Source organism: Mustela nigripes, chromosome 13 (genome assembly GCF_022355385.1).
Source record: "Mustela nigripes isolate SB6536 chromosome 13, MUSNIG.SB6536, whole genome shotgun sequence".
Classification (NCBI taxonomy): domain Eukaryota; kingdom Metazoa; phylum Chordata; class Mammalia; order Carnivora; family Mustelidae; genus Mustela; species Mustela nigripes.
The window spans coordinates 13,520,865-13,542,457 of NC_081569.1; the positions used below are offsets into that span (position 1 = coordinate 13,520,865).

At 37.5% G+C, this 21,593-nt stretch overlaps 1 long non-coding RNA gene across 1 annotated transcript; it reads left to right on the top strand.

Moving 5' to 3' along the window:
• The first annotated feature begins 368 nt into the window (after positions 1 to 368).
• Positions 369 to 3,665, top strand: LOC132029097 (uncharacterized). Its single transcript, XR_009407706.1, has 3 exons — positions 369 to 555; positions 720 to 1,416; positions 3,488 to 3,665. It is a non-coding gene; the product is annotated as an uncharacterized LOC132029097 (long non-coding RNA).
• Positions 3,666 to 21,593: the final 17,928 nt, after the last annotated feature.

The following is a 21,593-nucleotide window of genomic DNA, read 5'->3' on the forward strand; positions in this document are numbered from 1 at the left end:
AAAAAAAAAAAAAAAAAAAAAAAAAAAAAAAAAAGAGAGAGAGAGACTGTCAACTTGGTGTGGACTGTGTGTATTTGATGGGGGAGGGGGAAAGGGGGCGGCTGTATCCCATGAAACAGAGCAGAATAATATCCCACGATTCCTATCCATGGATCCCTGAAACAGAACAGAAATGGAATGTGCAGCTGGAAGGGCGTGCATGCCAAAGACAAAGAAGGTTTTCTAAAGTACTTATACTCAGACCACACCTCAGAACAAGAGAATCAGAATGCTACTCTAGGCATTGGCATTTTCTTAAAAAAAAAAAAAAAAAAAAAAAAAAAAAAAAAAAAAAAAAAGGAAAGAATAACCAAAACCCAAAAGAAAAAAACAAAAAACAAAAACACAACAAAACCAAACCTCACAAACCTAGGCTTGGGTCTCCTGGGAAGCCAGGTTTGAGAACCACCCACTTGGAGGATCCAAGAGCCTTCTTAGCCATGGGAGTTCCAAACGAAGGAGAGACCTGGACCTTCCCCAGCGTACCCCTCCTCTGGCAGCAATAAGGCTCACATGGTTTGTTTCTCTTCCTTTTTAGCATTATCAGTTCCAGTTGTTAAAGGCAGGAAAACTGGACTCACTGATCTCTCTTTCATGATTTATGATTCAGAAGGAAGCTAGGGGTGGAGGGTTGGAGGTGCTGTGGTGGCTGTTATTTATTTTGTATTTGTATTTTTTAGACACACGCGTTTCTGGAAAACCTTGAAGCCCTTGGCAAGGCTGTCTCACCTTCCCCCACCGCCCACCCCACCCACCGAACCCCCAAGACCTTGCCTGGGCATAACTGACATTTACATAGACACACTCTTGGAACATAAGGGAGAGGGTTGGGGATTCTGCTTGTCCTCAGTTGCTCTAAAATTACATGATCGAGTAGATGTATTGGATCGTTTACACCAAAAGGAGCTATGGAGTCCAGCTATAAAATCCACAACACGTTCGCAGAACTCCCAGTAGTTTTCTTCTCAGAAGAGCCAAGGAACCCAGCCCTGCCCTTAAAGGCAAGGTGATTGCACTACAATTAGTTGACCTATTTGGAAAATGAAGGCTTCCCTGTGGTTTGAGGTTCTGCCTTTTTTCTTTTTTCTTTTCTTTTTCTTTCTTTTTTTTTTTTTTTTTTACCGCTCTTGAGATCCAGGTTAGGTTTTTGCTTGGAGTAGTTTGGGTGTCCTATGGCCTTGTGTTACTATCCTGCACTTAGGTCTGTGGGTGGGGGCAGGTGTCAGGGGGGAGTTCTCCCTGAAGTCTGCACCGGCCATGCTGAATTCAGACTTGCTTTGCAAACTCATATGAAAGTCCTTGCTCTCCAAGGAACGGACCAGAGGCAAGGAATTCTCTCACTCAAATGTGTTCTCACTTACTCGTCCCTTTCCCAAGGTGAGTATCGTCATTCTTCCACTTTTTAGAGGCTAAACCCAGGGAGGGCCCGCGTGTCCGCACCCACGGATGTCAGACCAATCCAAAGCGGGCGTGGGCATTAAGGGAGACCGTGTCCGCCTACGTTCCTGCGGCCCCCCTGGCCGCCCGTGGCGGGCTCGGCCGCGCACACCGTCCCGGTCACCCGGACGTACCTGCCGGGTTCTGGCCTTGGAGAACGCAGGGGCTGCAAGGGCACCGCCAGCCGGCGCAGCGCACGAAAGGGAGCGGCGGGGAGCGGCGGGCCGTCCCGCAGGTGCGCCCCACCTGCCGCCGGATTGGCCGCTGCGGCGGCGCTCGGCGGGAGGAGGGCGGATGATGGATGGCCTGTCCGCCGGCCGGGGTCTGAGCAGCGGGGGGCTGGCCAGTGTAAATACGACCGCGCTCCGCGGCTCCCGGCACAGGGCAGAGAGAGCAGGATGCCTGCACAAAAGGACCCGGCTCGGAATGTTTAGATTTTGAAGATCAGTTTCTGTTATATCTCTGTGGGAGAAAGGAAAATGCACTATGGGAAAGTGGAGGGCAAAGAACCTGGCATCCTTTGAGGACCGATGTTTGACAAATCATTGAGCCATCGGAACAAGCCCTCAACCTCTTCTTCCCAAACTGCAAACAGTTTTCAAGTCCTATTTGCCATTTGTGGGAATGATCCCCTATCGGTTATCCGAAACAATATGATATCAGACCTGAACGGTTGCATTTTCTTATCTCAGGCAGCATGAAGATCATGGAAAATAGATTTCAGAAAATGGGGCGGGAGGGTGGGCAATGCACTTTAGTTAAAAAATAATAAGAATAAGAAAATTGGATATTAAATGCTAAAAGAAAAAAAAAAAAAACTTTAGCCCAAAAGGAATAAAATAAAATAGAAGAATGCGTTCTAGAGATAATTCTGATCTTTAGAATGTGTAAAATTTTCATAATTTGTCTAGCTTTTATGTGCTTAAAAGTCATGAGCGACTTGGATATGTTTTGTTTATCCTTGCAAAAAGATGACAGCACATGTTTTTAGGCAACTCGATTTAAGAAGTGTCCTTTTAAAAACTCATTAGGTTGAGAGTAGGGATTGAAGCAGACAGAAGGATAACAGGAAAAAATATGTCATGAACCACCATGGAAATGGGGTTGTGGAGAGCTATTGTATCATCTGGGCTCTTCTTTGGCAACTGAAGGACAGGTCCATTCACGGTGAATATTTCCTCCTGCACGAGCTGCCATGTGCAAGCTAATATATCTTATGTCAAGAAATAAGTCAGTCCTGCCTATAAGCTGATTCTTTTACCTCTGCCAGCAAAATAGTTTAGAGAAAACAGTGGGATTTCTTTTTTTTAATATGGGAATATCATTCTATCTCATTGTGTATTAGAATACCCACCATCCCCTTCTGCCCTAACAACTACCACCACTAAGAAAATAAAACCTGTGTTTAAAAATAGCAATAAGTGAAAATGAATCATGTCACAGAGGTGTATCTTATCTCATTGTGGTTGAGAGTGAGTCAGGGGAGAAAGAACCCAGCTCCATGCATTGCTTTTTGAAATGCCATATTTTAACAATGTAAAAGTAAGTTCAAAAAACTAAAGAAACTTATTTGTGCTAGCACAGACAGCGTATCTGCACTCCCCCACAAAAAAAAAGCACACATAAATTAAATTCATGTATGTTTCTTTCTAGAATTCTTTTTAATGTATGCTTGAACCGCTGTAAAAGTGTTCATTTGAATCCTGTGTGGGGTTTTTTCTCATAGATATGTCAAAAGAACTTTTTAAGATTAGTAGAAGATTAATCAATTTTAATAACATTTAATCAATTTTAGCAACAGCATAATATTTCCTTGAGTGTATATAAAATTTGACTAACCATTTCCTCCTTTTTGGACACTTAGGTAACTTCGAGTTTTCAGTAAAGTAAATAATACAGTAAGGAACATCTTAAGGCAAAATTTTCATCTTGTAAATTGTTGATTTCAAAGAAACTTTTTAAATGGGCTATATAGGCCATGCTTAATGAATGTCTTGATTTTTTTTTACAGTAATTTCCAAATTGCTTTACAAAAAAAAAAAAAAAAAGAAGAAGAAGAAGAAGAAGAAAAAGAAGAAAGGAAAAGAAAGACAAAAATGTTGTAGCATTCCATCTCACCAGCAGAAAAATATCAGACCAGCCTACTTTACAGTATGCTCAGTGTTATTGAGAACACTAATAAAAAATACTTGGTAATGTAGCACTTGCGATTCTTTGATTTTTATTTTCTTTGATTATTAATGAAGTTCTCTTTTGGCTCCTTTAGAAAAGTTGATTTTGCTTTCCCTCTTTTGAATTTCTGGCTCCCTTTTTATGTAATTATTGAGAGACCTCTAATCAACATATTAAAATGAAATACAGCATTTTTACAAATTCCTCTTTCATGGTATTCATTTTGAAGTAGGGTGGTATCCCCGGGTTAAAATGATCAGAACAAGAAATCCCTGGCAAAACTGGGTTAACCTGCAGTTTGAGATGATCTATTGAATTTAGATTTCCAGCAAGCTTCTGCTTCCTCTCCGTGGTGACACATAAAACGATATTATCATCTGTGAAATTACCGCGGAAACTTAAGGTACTTTATAGCAAATCGTATTCTCTCATTAGGAAACTCAGAACCGTCGATCCTTGCACTAGGTTTCCTTCGCGTCTGAAAATCTGTGTTGTTTTCTTAAGCCGTGATGTGGTCGTTTAAAAATGCCTTCGTGCGCTTGGGCACCTTTGCAGTGCACCCGCGCCCAGTAAATAAAGTAGCAGCCCATGTCCCTTTTAGCAAAAGCTATATATCTGTTCAGACTTGTAATTTGCTCCGTTTATATCCTTTGCCCTTGAACTCTGGTTATTAACGCAATGTTTCTCCAAATGATGCCATATAACTCTGCTCCGAGCACATTCGCGGTGACACCACGCAAACATTCCAAGGGCCAGGGCCAGAGGAGGAAGGGAAGAAATGATGACTGAATTGCGGGAGTTTCAGCGCATTACTCAAGATGGGGCAGTTGTAAAACTATGGCTGTGAATATTCAAATGGCAACAAGGCCAGCGCCAGACTTTTGCTAATATTCTGAGGTCTGGTCGGGAAGCAATTTCGCCAAGTAGCTTTGATTAAAAAGGAAAATGCCAGAACACTTCTCCCAAGAAATGAACGAAAAACCCCTCAAAGGATTTGAGACAGGTGTACTAATTATACATCTTTTAAAAAAAAAAAAAAATTGTGGTCAGTCTCGGGGTTGCAGGTGGGAATTTTTGCTCTGTTATAAACCCCAGATTACACAGGTAGTGGAGCTATAGACCGAATTCCTTTGTGTAAATTGTAATTAAATGCACACTTTTTTTCTGTTGCTTGCTGTAAGCAGTTTGAATCCTATATTTTATATAAGACAACTGAGCATTGACTAGATCTAATACTGTTTTCATTTTAAAATTTAAAAAAAATGTACTAATTAATACTGGGTGAAATTTTGGAGAGGAAGTAGGACCTGTCTCCTTCTGCAATTTCTGTGAAAGAACTGTACTGATTAACCAAATTAATAATTCAGGTTTTGTGGCAGAGACTGTGTGAAACCTACTTTGGAGAGGAAATTGTTCTCCTACATTTTAGAAAAGAACATTTACCAAAAAAAAAAAAAAAAATCCCTTTCTTTTAAAATAAGAAAGTCATACATAGACTAATACGTGGAAGAAATATTTCTTCCACTAATTGCTTATTTTGAAATGTTGTATTTGTTTCAAAATAATATTTGTAGGAGTTTATTTTCTCCAAGCTCTTTATTTGAACAGGTTTTGGTAGATTCAGGTTGAAATGACCTTACAAAAAGTTTTGGTTTTGTGGGGGGGGTGGCGGCAGCACTTTACCCTTAAGCAAACTGTTCATGACATTCAGATTTAATTGGTACACCTCCTCCAAAAATTTCTTGGCTATGCATAATGCAGTTCATACAAAAAATGTTGATGGGAATGAGAAAATAATATATCATCAAATATCAAATTTTATGCTGGAACATAAGCTTCCATAAAACCTCCGGGCACAGGTCTTAGAACTCACTGTGTTCCTTTTGAAAGAAAGAGAGACTTCTAACTACTCCAATTGACTACACTATCAATGCACAAAAGATGATTCGAGTACAGTTAACATGTGTAAATATCCATGTGAATATTGCCAGTAGAAAATAAGAAGTCATGGCTTCCCAAGAACACCAAGCACACCTGTAAAATATTAGCTGCCCCCATTTCAGTATTATTTCCCGAGGAAAATGGATTCTAGGTCCCAAGTGAGATACATGAAGAATACTTTGGAAAACAGTCTTGCTTCATGAACATGGAACTGTCCATTTTCTTCCTATTTTCCCTCTAATCAGTTATACCTAAATGAAAGGAGATTTTTTTCACATTTACTTAAAGACACCCTTCTAAGTGATCTTAATTTGAACACATGTCTTGGCTAAGGAAGATAAAAATACAGAAAAGGGAATTTTAATTTTTTTTTTCTGAGAATTTTAGAATCTCATACTTACGGGATAAGCAGACTCCTGAGGCAGACACCTTGGTTACGTCATTCATTCCTCAATCCCCATGTGAGAAGTACCTGAGGAACGTCCCCAATGTCATTACTGAATTAAACGAGTAAATAAATGCTATTGAATGTTTATTTTGCACATCATGTGACAGACATGTATTGAAATTATGGGCTTTATAATATTAAGTGATTTTAATTAAAGCAGATCTTATGTTATGGTTTCTCAATCCTAAACTTCACAATGTTCTGTTTTATATATTTCATTGAGGCACCTGGCTGGCTTAAGTGGTAGAGCATGCAACTCTTGATCTTGGGGTTCTGAGTTCATGTTGGGCATTGAGCTCACTTAAAAAAAAAAAATGAAGAAAAAAAATAAATTTGAAGAACCACGCTCATATTCTTTTTCCCATTGTCTGGGCTAACTGATTGCTAAAAGCACATGTGAACTAAAACTGTGGATGATGTTATGTGCATATTTTATACAGCTGCAAAGGAAAATTATATTATTTGGTGGAAAGCACGGGTTTCATTTTTGATAGAATGAGAGCATAACTTATTAAAAATTCTGAATGACTTGAACTTTAACTAGTTGTTCACAGACTAAACTTTGGATTTTCTACCTTGTGTTCCCAAATAAAATACATTTATATATAATGCAGACTTTATGTAGTAAGGTTACAATCATCATTTTCAAACATTGAATTCTGAAATGTTAAGAAAAATATCATCCTTCATTCTGCCTTTCATCCCACTTCTCTTTTCCTAAAGGCAAGTATTTCTAATATTTCCATTGAATGCTATTGGAATTGGCTTCCCTAACATATTTTTGTGGCTACTTCTTAAAAATTCCTTCCTCTTCTTTTCTCCTTTACTATTATTATTATTTTAGTATGGGAAATTATCTATTACTTTCCCTAAAGAAGATCAAGATTTGTCTATCTTTACTAACCCTGTTCCCAACAATACCCATATCCTCTTTTTCTTAAGAGTTACCTTATAGGGCGCCTGGGTGGCTCAGTGGGTTAAGTCGCTGCCTTCGGCTCAGGTCATGATCTCAGGGTACTGGGATTGAGTCCTGCATCGGGCTCTCTGCTCAGCAGGGAGCCTGCTTCCTCCTCTCTCTCTCTCTGCCTGCCTCTCTGCCTACTTGTGGTCTCTCTCTGCAAAATAAATAAATAAAAAATCTTTAAAAAAAAAAGAGTTACCGTATAATTTTTTAATTAATATTCAGGGTGCATTATCACTAATAAATTCCACTGAGGGCTGTGCTAGTGAACACTTCTTTTTTTGCACAATTTCTGTTTCCTCTGGTGTTAATAATTGCTTTTTTGTTTGTTTGTATGTTATTTTACTTTCTAATAATTGTCACTATGACATCATCAATTCCTCCCAATCTCTGAAACTTCTCTCAAACACTCAGATACTTCATTTTCTCTAACCAAGGCTTTATTAATATATTTTTAAATTAATTAACATATAATGTATTATTTGTTTCAAGGGTACAGGTCTGTGATTCATCAGTCTTATATAATACCCTGTGCTCATCACAACACATACCCTCCCCAATGTCCCTCACCCAGTTTCCCCATCCCCCCATCCATCTCCCCTCCAGCAACGCTCAGTTTGTTTCCTCAGATTAAGAGTTTCTTATGGTTTCTCTCTCTCTCTGGTTTTATCTTGGTTCTTTATACACACACACACACACACACACATGTGTGTGTGTGTATGTTTGCAAATGATGTATCAGATAAAGGGCTACTATCCAAAAATCTATAAAGAACTTATCAAACTCAACACCCAAAGAGCAAATAGTCCAATAAAGAAATCAGCAGAAGACATGAACAGACATTTCTGCAAAGAAGTCATCCAAATGGCCAACTGGCAACATGAAAATGTGCTCAACACCACTTGGCATCAAGGAAATACAAATCAAAACGAGAAACCACCTCACACCAGTCAGAATGGCTAAATTAACAAGTCAGGAAACAACAGATGCTGACGAGGATGCAGAGAAAGGGGAACACTCCTTTCTGGTTTAGCTGGTTTAGCCACTCTGGAAAACAGCATGGAGGTTCCTCAAAAAGTTGAAAATAGAGCTACCCTATGACCCAACAATTGCACTACTGGGTATTTACCCCAAAGGTACAAATGCATTGATCTGAAGGGGACCTACACCCCAATGTTTATAGTAGCAATGTCCACAATAGCCAAACAATGGAAAGAGCTGAAATGTTCATTGACAGAAGAATGGATAAAGAAGATGTGATATATATCCAATTGAATATTATGCAGCCATCAAAAAAGATGAAATCTTGCCATTTGCAGCAACATAGAACTGGGGGGTTATGCTAAGTGAAGTAAGTCAATCAGAGAAAGATAACTGATCTTATCATATGATCTCTCTGAGATGCTGAATTTAAGAAATAAGACATAGGATCAGAGGGGAAGAGAGGAAAAATAACTAAGGCTTTCTTAAAAAAAAAAAAAAAATCTTTCCAGGGAGCACTTGCCTGGCTCAGTAAATAAAGCATGTGACTCTTGATCTCAGGATGGTGAGTTTGATTCCCACGTTGTGCATGGAGTCTACTTAAAATATTAAATTTAATTTAAAAAAGAAAAAAATCTTTCCAGGACCTTCTGGTCTATCTCCACTATACTAACTGCCCTTGTAATCTGGGAACAATGGTTATTCTGGGCTCTCCTTTACAACTGTGTTGGGAGATGCCTCAACTGTCTCTTCTGTTGGGTATCCCATTTCCTATATGCCCTTTCTTTCTGTTTCTTTATTTATTTCTTCTATATGTGGCTGGCTATAAAAATATGAGCAAGTCTTTGTAGTCTAAAAATGTTCTTATTTTATACAACCTGTTTCCTAGTAGTCTGGCTTGGACTGAAACTCTAGGGTAGGATACATTTTTTCTTGTTGCATTTTACAGATATCTGTATTCAGAAACCTTTAAAAAAAGTACAAATAGATGATAACATAGTTTGCATAATCTGTTAAAATGAAAAAGAAAGACATTTCTTTAAAGAAGAGTTTATTTTTATGTGTGCTTATAAAGTATTTTACAGTTTTTGAAAATATCAGTAAGAAATACTAAAGTACCATAATGTGTAAGTTTCCATCCTTCTAGAAGATTCTATGAATAATTGATTCTAGAAGATTCTAGAATCTAGAAGACTCTAGAATCAATTGGTTGATAGACTCCATATAATTCTAGAAGATTCTGTTCTAATGATAATTATGCATACCTCATGTCTTAGTGTTTTCTTGAGATTATTTTGACAACTTATATTGTTTAAATGCTATTTTGAGGGATGCTTGGGTGGTTCAGTCAGTTAAATGGCCAACTCTTGATTTCAGCTCAGGTCATGATCTAAGGTCCTGGGATGAAGCCACCTCTGGCTCCATTTTCAGCAGGTAGTCTGCTTGAGGATTCTCCTTCTCATTCTCCTTCTGTCCCTCCCCACCACTCATACTCTCTCTCTCTCAAAGAAATAAGTGTTCTAAAAAAATGCTATTTTGAAGTATTTTTGTTGCTTATTTCAACAGTTGATTATTCCTGATGTTAGTGAAGAATGCTGAGTATGGGATGGAAATAGGCAGAATGTACGATGCAGAATTGAGTTCTGTATTGGCCAACAGAGCGAAAGGTACCCCAGATGAAAGATGATTAATTTCGATTATGAGATTATTAAAAGGTGAGATGAAAATAGGAGAGATTATTGAAGACTCAAAATCAGCAATGTAAGATTTAATTAAAGTAAGTTATTCCAAACTCTTCTTGCAGATGCAATGCTAATAAACTGAGTGCTAGATCTCAAACACACTTTGCTAAAACCTTCAAGTAAAATCTGCTACTCATCGTCAAAATATTGAGACAACTATTCTTCTGAATACGCGATTCTCCACATCGTGTTTGAATAAACACTCTACCTTTACAGGTATTTATTGAATTAACCTTGATTAATTCTAATTAGCAAGAAAACCAGCATGTATCTAAGAAAGCTCCATAATATCAATGCTTTCAAGAATTATACACAGTGAAGTAAAAAGCAGAGTGGATATAAAATAAGATTTAAAAAATAGTACCAAGTTTAATATCATTCTCATAAGCTTCCCAAGTCCACTGCAATATATTCAGGCCTGTGAAGGTCAATTCAAAATGACAGATTGAAATACTGTACGTGACTTGCAAAAGTCATTTTTGGGCAAGCTGTTTTCTAGGACTTAAATTAAATTAAAGCACACCTTGCTTGAGACTTCTTTTTTTTTTTTTTTTTAAGCTGGATTGTGACCTCGTTTTCAAAGAATATCACTTTTATCCCTGGTTGTCAAATAGATATTACCATTGTGAAAATGAGCTTGATAGCATGTGGCAAATACTGATTACGTGCTGGCCCTGGTGCTTGAAGAAATGATTTTTTTTTTTTAATCATTGAAATAAAATGCCAAGGGTTTTCCCTCATAATTTTCAACTTCTTCCTGAGACTGTAACTGGTAGAGGGAATATGTCCTAGTGTTTGGGAACACAAGATTTGAGCCAGACAGAGTTAGGTTCAAATCCCATGTCTGCTGCCTATTAGAAAGATATTTAACCTATCTGTGTTAACTGGTCACTTTACATGTGAGGTGGAGATAATAACAAATGTTTATCAGAATCCAGCAAAGGCATGTAGCCTGGTTCCTGGCTCCTAGGTAGCACATATCTCAGTGAGGAGGAGTCATTGTTGTCGATGATTATATCATTTCATTATTTTGGCTTTTTTATCATTAACTTTCCTGTCACCTGATACTATAATTTTTTTGTTCTTGGCTTTGTATTATACTAATAAAATCAGAGATGAAGATACTCAAATGACATGATTTTCCATCACAGATTAAACATTTTTCTGTGCATGAGTCTCTAAGATGTTGCTCGTCGTTGACTGGTGGTGGATACCTCTGCAAATCTCACTTCTATGAACTTTCTTTGGATGAATCTGATTTAGAGAAGAAGCCTTAATTTTTACCCTTGTTGTGTTTTTCTGCTTCTCTCCTTTTCCTTTATAGGGTTTGCCATCATTGTTGCCAAGGAGAAGCCAATTGGACGTGGGGTCCAGATCTGTACGGCCACCAGGGCTCTGTAAGGCAGGCCCCTGCGTACTGTCAGGGTCCGTGCCGTATGTCCTTTCATTGCAGGAGTCATAATGAGATAGATGGGCTGAATTAAATCGATCAGTCCTGCCTATTTCAGTCATACTTCTTCAGGCTGGATCAATGCTCGCTAGGCACAAACTGGAGGGAAATTTTGGCTCCATTTTATTAAAAACTGTTTTACTTTATCAGTGTTCAGGATAAATAAACTGTTCCCTAGCAATCTCCAGCAGTGGCCAATGAGATGTCTTCTTTTTAAAGTTTTTCTTAAGTGCCACCTTGAACTTGTAGACTTTTATCTAGTTGATGTTTTAATCCAGTTATTAGTTTGCTAAATAAACAAACAAAAACCCCACACCTATCGCTAAGCATAACATGTAGAATGCATAGAACAAATGTATATCTTTTGTTCTTCTTTCTTTATTTTTTTCTGTTATTTTCTATTTAGTTTTTTGAATGCCATGAAATTGTTTTTAACTTGATTTTAAATCCCAGTATAGGTAGCATGCAGTGTTACATTAGTTTTGGGTGGGCAAAATAGGGATTTGACAATTTCTCACATCACCCTCGTGTTCATGACAAGTGCTCTTCCTCATCCCCATCAAATGTACATCTTACTGTATTTTGAGACACATATGCTTTTGTACGTTAACTTTGCCAAACACCCCAGTGGTTTCCATTGGTCCCTCATCCAAGAAGTATAAGGGCTTCATTTATATTTATTCACATAGAAAGAAAAACTAGATAGTTTGGACCTTCAAACCTTCAGGTCCAGATATTTGAATGTATCTTCATAATCTGAACACCTCAAAGGGTGAATCAGAAGGGCAGAGCTTGGACACAGTATGTCATCTTGTTCCGTCAGGTGCTGAACAACCCCTCTGCACATCTACAGGAACAGAAGCCTAGAAGGGAAGCTGAAGCAGCCCCAGATGAAAGGTTGGGGCCAGCTTTCCCTCTCTTCCCAAGTTCTAAAGCAGATTTCCAAAATAATTGTCATAGTAGAGAATAGTTAAATTATTATATTAGAATTATTTTTGAAGACCTTATTATTTAGAGAAATTTGGGTTTACCACAAAATTGAGAGGAAGCTACAGAGATTTTCCATTTGTCCCTCACTCCCACACATGCTCCCTCTCCTGTTACCAACATTGCTCACAGTGCAGGACATTTTTTGCCAAAGATGAATGTACAGTAACTTACCATAATCACCCAAAGTTTATAATTTACCTTGGGGTTTACTCAGTGATATTACATTGTATGGATTTGGACAAATTCATAGGAATACATATCCATCATTATAATATACAGAGTGTTTTCACCACCACACAAATATTCTCTACATTACCTTTTCATCTCTTGTGTCCACTCCTACCCATGGCGACTGTGGATCCTTTTACTAATTCCATAGTTTTACATTTTCAGAATGTCGTATGCTTGAATTCGTGCCATACATAGCCTTTTCAGATTGACGACTTTCACTAAGTAATATGCACATAAAGTTCCTGATGTCATTTTATGGCTTGACAGCTCATTTCTTTTTGGGGCCAAATAGTATTCCCTTGCATGGCTGTGCCAGTTAATTTGTCCACTCATGTCCTGAAGGACATCTTGGTTGCTTCCAGTTGAGGCAATTATAAGTAAATATTCCCTAAACATCCATGTACAAGTTTTCGTGTGGACATGGGTTTTCAACTCCTTTGGGAAAATACGAAGGTCTGTAACTGTTGGATCATACCCACCAGCATATGCTTTATTTTATAAGAAACCTCCACTGTCTTCCAAAGCAGCTGTGCCGTATTGCATTCCCATGAGCGGGGTATGAGGGTCCCTGTTGACCCACATCCTTGATAGCATTTGTTGTTGCCAGTACTGCAGATCTTGGTCATTCTGACAAGTGCGGGACTATCTCACTGGTGTTTTCATTTGCATGTCTCTGATGACAAGTGTGTAGAAAAAAATTATATATTTCTGTGCTCCCTGTATATCTTCTTTGGTGAGATTCCTATTAAGAATTTTGGCCCAGAGGTGCCTGGGTGGCTCAGTGGGTTAAAGCCTCTGCCTTTGGCTCAGGTCATGATCTCAGGGTCCTGGGATCAAGCCCCACATTGGGCTCTCTGCTCCGCAGGGAGCCTGCCTCCTTCTCTCTCTATGCCTGCCTCTCTGCCTACTTGTGATCTCTGTCTGTCAAATAAATAAATAAAATCTTAAAAAAAAAAGAATTTTGGCCCAGTTTTTGCTTGAGTTTCTCATCTTAGTATTGAGTTTTAAGAATTCCTTGTATATTTTGGATAATAGTCTTTCATCAGATGCAATTTTGCAAATATTTTCTCCAAATCCATGCCTTGTCTTCTAATTCACTTAATTGCCTTGCATAGGCCAGAAGTTTTTAAGTTTAATGAAGTCCAGTTTCTTGGTTATTTCTTTCATGGATCCTATCTTCTGTGTTATATCCAAACACATCATGTATCCAGGGTCATCTAGGTTTTCTCCTGTGTTATCTACTAGAAATTTTATAATTTTGCATTTTACATTTATGTCTATTATCTATTTTGAGTTAGTTTTTGTGAAGAATAAAAGTTTTGTGTCTAGACTCATGATTTCACAGGTGGATATCCAGGTGTTACATGCCATTTATTCACTATCTTTGCTCCACTGTAGTGTCTTTGCTCAGAGATCAATTGAGTATATGTGTGTGGGTTTATTTCTAGACTCTCCATTTTGTTCCATTGTCTGTCTGTTCTTTTGCCAATAACCACACTGTCTTGATCACTGTCACTTTATATTAATTAAGATTTGAAGTTGGGGAGAGTCAGTCTACCCACTTTGTTTCTCTCCTTCATTATTGTCTTAGCTATTCTGGATCTTTTGCTTATCCATATAAATTTTATAATCAACTTGCCAATATCCACAAAATCACTTGTGGGTGATTGTAATTGGGGTTGCATTGAATCTATAGATCAAGTTCAAAGGAACTTGACATTTTGACAATATTGCAATATTGAATCTTCCCATCTATGAACATGGGATATCTCTTCATTTAGATAATTCACTTTGATTTTATTCATCAGAGTTTTGTAGTTTTCCTATAAAAACAAATTTTGTACATATTTAGATTTATACTTAAGTGTTTATTTTGGGGGGCGATTATGTAAAGGGTATTATGTTTTTAACTTTAAATTCTAGTTGCTAACTTTGGTTGCACAGGAAAGCAGTTGAGTTTTATCTGTTAACCTTATATCCTGCCACCTTGCTATGGTCACTTGCTATATTTCCAGAAGGTTGTGTGTGTGTGTGTGTGTGTTTGTGTGCACGTGCGTGTGTGTATGTGAACTCATTCAAAATTTCTACATAGATGATGTGATCTGCAAAAAATATGACACTTTTATGTCTTTTTTCCTAAGCTGTACATGTTTATTTATTTATTTATTTATTTTGGTTTTATTGAATTAGCAAGGACTTCTAGCACTAAGTTGCAAAGGAGTGGTAAATGGGGATGTCCTTGCCTTATACCTGATAAAGTAGGAAAAATTTGAGTTTCTCACCAGTAAGTATGATGTTAACTGTATGTATTTTCCAGATAGCCTTTATCAAGTTGAGAAAATACCCTCTATTTTTAGTTTACTGAGAATTGTTATGATGAATGAATGTTGGATTTTGCCAAGTGCATTTTTTGCATGTAAAAATATAATCACATGATTTTTCTTTCTTGCCTTGCTGATTTGATTAATAGTTTTTAAACTTCTTTAAAGTTATCCCAGAACTTTATTTTTCTGTCCAGTGTTATTGACATATAGCATGTGTAAGTTCAATATGTATGTGATGATTATGTATATATATATATGATTATGTATATGTGATGATTATGTATATATATATATAAATGGTTGCCACAAGAACATTAGTTAGCACACGTAATTACTTCCCATAATAAAAACTTTGTGATTTTTGTGTGTAATAAGAATCCTTAAGATCTACTTTCTTTTTTTTTTTTTTTAATATTTTATTTATTTATTTGAAAGAGAGAAATCACAAGTAGATGGAGAGGCAGGCAGAGAGAGAGGGAAGCAGGCTCTCTGCTGAGCAGAGAGCCCGACGCGGGACTCGATCCCAGGACTCTGAGATCATGACCCGAGCCGAAGGCAGCAGCTTAACCCACTGAGCCATCCAGGCGCCCCAAGATCTACTTTCTTAAACACTTTCAAGCACATAAAACAGTATTGTTAACTAATGTCACCATTCTGTAGCTTTGATGCCCAGAATTTATTCATCTTGTAATTGGAGGCTTGACTCTTTGACATTTTCCCATCCTCCTCTCCCATTTGACTTTCTGAGTTTGGTCTTTTATTTCTTTTCTAGATTTCATGTATAAGAGAGGTTATAAAAAATCTGTCTTTCTCTGACTTATTTCACTTAGCATAATGCCTTCAAAGCCCACCCATGGCATTGCAAATGACAAGATTTTCTTCTTTTTTGTGGCTGAATAATCTCTCTCATTCTCTCCCTTGCCCCCACTCTCTCTCCCTTTCTCTGTGTACCTGTGTACCACGTTTTCTTTAACTATTCATCTGTTGATGGAGACGTAGATTATTTCCATGTCTTAACTATTGTGAAATATGCGGCAACGATTACGGGGATGCAGATATCTTTTTGCAATAGTGATTCCATTTTCTTTGGATATATATCCAAAAGTAGAATTGCTAGATCATAGGATGTTTCTATTTTTAAATTTTTGTGGCACTTCCATGCTGTTTTCCATAATGGCTGCACCAATTTACCTTCCCACCAACACTGCATTAGAATCCTCTTTTCTTCATCCTTCTTAACAGTTATGAATCTCTTATCTTTTTGATAACAAGCCATTCTAATGGGCTTGAGGAGATAACTCCTTTTGGTTTTGATTTGCATTTCCATGTTGGTTAGTGATGTTGAGTATATTTTCATGTATCTGTTGGGCATATGTATGCCTTCTTTGGAAATGCATCTGTTCAAATCCTCTGCTCATTTTAAAATCTGATTTTATTTTATTTTTTTAAGAGAAAGAGAGAGAGAGCAAGGGGAAGGGCAGAGGGAGAAGGAGAAAGAATCCCAAGCAGACTCTGGGCTTAGCACAGAGCCCAAAACCAGGCTTAATCTCATGACCCTGAGATCATGACCTGTGCCTAACCAGCTAAGCCCCTTACGTCTTCCTTCTGATTTAGATTTTTTTCCCCCCTTTATAAGTGCTCTGGCTTGCAGTTGTGGTACTGTGTTGAAAAGGAGTGAGAATGGGCACTCATGTCTTATACCTGATTCTAAGGGAAAAGCTTTCAACTTTTCACCATGAGTATGTTAGCTATGGGTTTGCCCACATGCCTTTACATTTTGAGTTATATTCCTTCTGTACCCAATTTTGTTAGGAGTTTTTTTTTTTTTATCATGAAAAGGTGTTGAATTTTGCCATATGCCTTTTTCTCTGTCGAGAAAATCACATTATCCTTCATTTCATTAATGTGGTACATCACATTTATTGATTGCATATGTTGAACCATCCTTGTAACCTAGGGATCGATCCCACTTGATTGTGATGTATGATCCTTACAATGTGCTGTTGAATTTGGTTTGCTAGGATTTTGTTCAGAATATTTGCATCTCTATTCATCAAAGATATTGGCCTATAATCTTGTTTTCTTGCAATGCCCTTATTTGACTTCAGCATCCGGATAATGTTGGCCTTATAAAATGAGTTTGGGAATGTTCTCTCCCCTTCAATATTTTGGAAAAGTGTGAGAAGAAATGACATTAATTCTTCTTTAAATGTTTGTACAATGTACCAGAAATCACTCGATCCTGGGCTTTTTTTTTTGGGGGGGGGGTTGATTATTGCTTTACTCTCCTTTGTTTATTTGTTTGTTTATTTTGAATTTCTATATTGGTCGGCTCAGATTTTCTATTTCTTCATGGTTCAGTTTTGGTAGGTTGCATACTGCTAGGAATTTATCCATTTCTTTAGGTTATCTGATTTGTTGGCACCATCTAATCATTCATTATAACCTTTTTATGATCTTTTGTATTTCTGTGGTGTCAGTTATAATGTCTCCTCTTTTATTCATAATTTTGCTTATCTGAGTCCTCTCTCTTCTTCTTTTTTCTTTTTTTGGTTCATGTAGGTAAAGGTTTATCAACTAAATCTTAGTTTCATTGACCTTTTTTTCCCATTGTCTTTCTAGTCTTGGCTTCGTTTATTTATGCTCTAGTCTTTATTATATCCTTTCTTCTGGTAACATTGAGCTCAGTTTTTTATTTTTCTCATTTTCTGAGGTGTAAAGTTAGGTTGTTTATTTGAAATCATTTTTTTATTCTTAATGTAGGTATTTCTTTTAAATGTAGGTGTTTTATAAAATTCCCTCTTAGAACTGTTTTTATTGCATGCCGTATGTTTTGATATGCATTTTGTATTTTCATTTCTCTCAAGATCATTTATGACTTTGTTTCTGATTTCTTCTTTTTAGAAGATTTTATTTATTTATTTGAGAGAGAGAGAGGGAGAGAGAGAGAGAATGAGTTGGGGGAAGAGCAGAGGGAGAAGAAGAAGCAGATCTCTCACTAAACAGGGAGCCTGCCAGCGGGGCTTGATCTCAGGACCCTGGGATCTTGACCCGAGAGGAAGGCAGATGCTTAACCATCTGAGCCACCGAGGCAACCTTGACTTCTTTGAACTGACAGTTGCTTAGGAGCATGTTGTTTAATTCACACATTTCCATGAATTTTTCAGTTTTCCTTCTGTTATTGATTTCCAGTTTCATACCACTGTGGTCAGAAAAAAAACACTAGATTTGATTTCAACCTTAAATTTTTTAAGGATTCTGTTGTGACCTAACATAAGATCAATCCTGCAAAATGTTCTGTCAGAACTTGAGAAGAAAGAGTATTTCAAGCTGTTGAATGGAATGTGCTGAATGTGTCTATTAGGTCCATTTGGTCTATGGTATTATACAGATTCTCTGTGTCCTTATTAACTTTCTTCTGGATGATCTATCCACTGTTGAAAGTGGTGTATTAAAGCCCCCTACTATTTTTGTATTGCTGTCTATTAAAAAATTATTTTAATATTTGCTTTAAATATTTAGGTACTCCAATGTTGAGTGCATATATCTTTACAATCATTATATGATTTATAGTTTTTTAAATAGTCTTATTTGGAAAACTAAAATGTTGACAATGAACACCAATCACTATTTTCGTCTTTCTCATTGTTGCTACTGGTTCATTAAAGGCCCAAGTCTGAGACCCACTGATTAAATACACATTTGTTACCATCCTGATAAATGCTAGGTGCCATGTTCTGAGCTGGTATATCAAGTTAGGACACAGGACCTGCCACTGCAGTTCAGCTCTGTGAGGGCCATGCAGTCCATATTTTTATTTATTTTTCTCCTCTACAGGATGCCTTACAAGTGGTAGGTGATAAAGAAGCTTCTTTTGAATGGGTGAACAAGTGAAACTGTGTCACATTCACACACTTATCTGATGACCAGTGGTTATCATTTAACTAATCTAATCAACTAAACTTTCTTAAACAGTTACCTGTATAGACCTATGAGACAGAAAAAAAAAAAGAAGAGAGAGAGAGAGAGAGAGAGAGAGACAGGGAAGGGAAGAATCATCCTCCTCATCAACTCATGGATTTAGACAAGTCATTTACTGTCATCTAAGAAAATGTACTGAACTTATACCTCTCAAAATGTCACCTTTGAGAGTTAAGACATAACTGGATAAATTTGGGCAACTCTCAGTGCTAGACCCCTTCTTGTCTTCTCTTTCCACTTTGATTAAAGAGAAACTCCATCCCTCAACACACACACACACACACACACACACACACACACACACACACACACCAGTATTTAAAAAAAAACTATAAAGACCATGGCAGGCAGATAATATTTATTATTTTTGAGTTGGTCAAACTGTTCCAGCCTCTAATTGTATAGTGTAGGCAGCGATATGCCATGTTCTACCTTAGAAGGCTTGGAGCCTTAGTTCAAATTGCCTAAAGGAACTCTCTTGCATTTGTTAAGATGATTTATTTATTTATTTTAGACAGATAGATAGAGAAAGAGAGAGAGAGAGAGAGTGTGTGTGTATACACAGCAGGGGAGGGGCCGAGGGAGAGGAAGAAAGAGAATCCCAAGCAGACTTTAAGCTCAATGCAGGGCTGAATCTCCTGACACTGAGATCACAACCTGAGCTGAAACCAAGAATTAGATTCTTAACTGACTGTGCCACCCACATGATCCAGGAAATCTCTTGCATTTAAATTTGGGTAAGACTGTCTTTACATATAAAGCCTCTTACTTGCATTGATTAGAATAAGACCGGTTACATAAATATCATTAAATAAAAGAATCAAAATTTCTTTAGGCCTAAAATGTGTTCTCCTCATTCTTTGATAAACTCCTGCTTATCTTGAAAATTTGTCATAAAAAATATTTATAATGATTTGAGGCAAAACACTCGTATTCAAATACAAAGCGTTCTTACACATCAACAAGAAATCCGAGAGAATGAGCAAAATATGAACAGTGAATTCAACAGAAGGAAAAAAAAAAAAAAGACACAGTAGGGTGCCTGGGTGGCTCAGTTGGTTAAACTGCAGCCTTCGGCTCAGGTCATGATCCCGGAGTCCTGGGATCGAGTCCCGCATTGAGCTCCCTGCTCAGCAGGGTGTCTGCTTCTCCCTCTGACCTTCTCCCCTCTCATGCTCTCTCTCGCTGTCTCTCTCAAATAAATAAATAAAATCTTTAAAAAAAAAAAGACACAATAAATGTATGAAACACCAAAATAATTTATAAAGCAATATGTTTTTGAAATACTAGTCACCAGACAAAAGTAATAGAAAAACTATCACCGATTTTTTAAAAGAGTTTATTTATTTATTTGACAGACAGAGATCATAAGTAGGCAGAGAAACAGGCAGAGGGGAGGGGGGGAAGCAAGCTACCTACCGAGCAGAGAGCCTGATGCCGGGCTCAATCCCAGGACCCCGAGATCATGACCGGAGGCAGAGGCTTAACCCACTGAGCCATCCAGGCACTCCACTATTACCAATTTTTGTCCTTCATGCTGACAATATTAATAAACAAATGTTGGCAAGGATACGTGCTCATGTATGGTTGCTAGGAGTTGGCAGGAACTTTTGTACTCAGGTGTAAATTGACCTGGAAATCTCACTCCTAGAAATTTATTCTGAAAACTCCATCATGGGTGCAGAAAAAAGACTTCTTAGTAACAGTGGAACACTGGAAATAGTTTCAATGTCCAACCAGTACGTAAGTGATTATCTAAACCTTGGTTTAGCTGTGCTAGGATTCTAGATAGCCCTTGCAATTGCCTGGGATGGGAAACCTTCCGAGATATGTCAAGTGGAAAAAAACAAAAACAAAAAACATTAGTACTTCTGGGGGCGGGGGCAGAGGAAAAGGAGAAGGAATTGGGAGCCAAGGTCTGATGAAAGAAGCTTTTCACACATTTGTTAGTCTGGTTTTTTTAAAATCTTTCAAAATATACAGTAATTTCAAGTATTTTACAATTTAAGCATTTTTTTTAAAGTCACTTTAGTTCAGTGTAATGAATCAAAAAGCTATATTATTTTCTTAATGATTAATGGTAGTTCTTTATACATTCTGGATAGTAATAATTGATTGCATACATTAAATTCTTCTAATCTGGCACTTTTTTTTTGGTTTATGATACCTTTTCTTATCCAAAAAATGTGTTATCTTTATGTCATCAGTATGATAGTCTTCTAAGGTTTCTTCTGGTCATGTACGTATCAAGATTATAAATATATCATCCAGAAATGTTATTCTAATGGGTTTTTCTTGTGGTTTCAAATACATGTACCTCTTTGGCACACCTAAAATGGTTTTCTTTTCTTTCTGTTTTGTTTTTTTAAAATTTTATTTATTTATTTATTTTGAGAAAGAGAGAGAGTACACACATGCAAGCATGCACGAGTTGGGAGGTTGAGGGCCAGAAGAAGAAGGAGAGAGACAGCCTTTTTTTTTTTTTTTTAAACAGATTCTTTTTTTTTTAACAGATTCTTTTTTTTTTTTTTTAAGATTTTATTATTTATTTGACAGACAGAGATCACAAGTAGGCAGAGAAGCAGGCAGAGAGAGAGGAAGGGAAGCAGGCTTCGCTGCGGAGCAGAGAGCCCGATGTGGGGCTCGATCCCAGGACCCTGGGATCATGACCTGAGCTGAAGGCAAAGGCTTTAACCCACTGAGCCACCCAGGTGCCCCAGGAGAGAGACAGTCTTAAGCAGACTCCATGCTCAACCTGGAACCTGTCGGAAGCAATCCCAGGACCCTGGGATCATGACCTGAACCAAAATCAAGAGTTGGACACTTAACCAACTGAGCCACCCAGGTGCCCCAATGTTTTCCTTTTCTGTCAAGTAGGGCTTTACCTTGAACCTTT